This window comes from Triticum aestivum, unplaced genomic scaffold (genome assembly GCF_018294505.1).
Source record: "Triticum aestivum cultivar Chinese Spring unplaced genomic scaffold, IWGSC CS RefSeq v2.1 scaffold54464, whole genome shotgun sequence".
NCBI classification, from domain to species: Eukaryota; Viridiplantae; Streptophyta; class Magnoliopsida; order Poales; family Poaceae; genus Triticum; species Triticum aestivum.
The window spans coordinates 7,487-8,648 of NW_025233049.1; the positions used below are offsets into that span (position 1 = coordinate 7,487).

Consider the following 1,162-nt stretch of genomic DNA (forward strand, 5'->3'; position numbering starts at 1 on the left):
CCGCAGTGCGCCCCGGGGCGAAGCTAGGGCCAGCGCCTCCATGCGTCTCGGGGGAGAACCCTAGCCACCACCCCTTCCCTTCCCTAACTCCTCCCTGTCTCGCCGCCGCCGCCGGAGGGCGTGCCGGGGCGAAGCTATGGCCATCCCCAAGGAGGGCGACGACGGGGCACCTGGTTTGTGTCGGCTTGGCACGGGCGCGCGGCAAATGCTTGGTGCAGCAGCGTTGAGGCACGAACAACGTTGCCGCAGGAGGGTCGCCGACACGAGTTGCTGGCTTGCTGCCTGGCTTAACGGTGACGCGGGCAGGGCACCATGGTGCTATCTGATCCCCTGCCTTGCTTCCGCCGGATGCGGGCTCTCTCCACTCCTCATGCATCCGCCGTGTTGGTCCAAGCAGAGGACGAAGTCCAGCCCTTGCCAACAAGCTGTACGTCACACGCCCTTCCTCTCTTCAATCAACATTTTTTCTGTTCATCAAATTTCCGAGGAGTCAATTGCATTCCAAATTGTAATATGTGGGAGAAGGAATTGAAGAATAATACATCAGCTAATCTCTGTGAATTTCATATTAAATGGCGACAGATGCATCGATTAGATAAAAGTGAGAACTAATCCATCACAATACAAGATAGCAAGACATGTACTACTTGATGTAGATATGGACAGTATTATAGGATGGACAATGCAAATCCATTGCTCAAGCGACATAGGATTTCACAAAAAAAATTACTGGAATAAACTTTTGGCTCGCTGAACTTTTGAGACCTAACTTACGAATTTATAGTTTGGTAAAGTAGAAGAAATTAACTTTTGGCTTGCTGAACTTGGTGTTTCTTTTTGCAGCATAATGATTTCAGAAGTACGGTCTAATGGAAGGGTGGAGGAAGATTTTTGAAATGGCAAAGTCGTCAGCAAGGACATGAGACAAGAGGTAATAAACATTCTTCTATGTGTTACCATCTGCTATTATATTTCACTATTCTTTTTGCAACATGATGATTTCAGAAGTACAGACTTTCATTTTGTTTGTTTTGCTCTGGAGATGTTTGAAAATTGGACATATATATGCAGGTCTGACCGAACTACGTCAGTCAACTACGTCAGGTGCACCTTGACCTTCTGCCTGAGCAGATGAACTAGCCACTGCCCTGGATGTTGTGTC

At 48.2% G+C, this 1,162-nt stretch overlaps 1 long non-coding RNA gene across 1 annotated transcript; it reads left to right on the forward strand.

Moving 5' to 3' along the window:
• Positions 1 to 300: 300 nt before the first annotated feature.
• On the forward strand, positions 301 to 1,162 carry LOC123175997 (uncharacterized). The gene is made up of 3 exons (XR_006488320.1): positions 301 to 427; positions 844 to 931; positions 1,072 to 1,162. It is a non-coding gene; the product is annotated as an uncharacterized lncRNA (long non-coding RNA).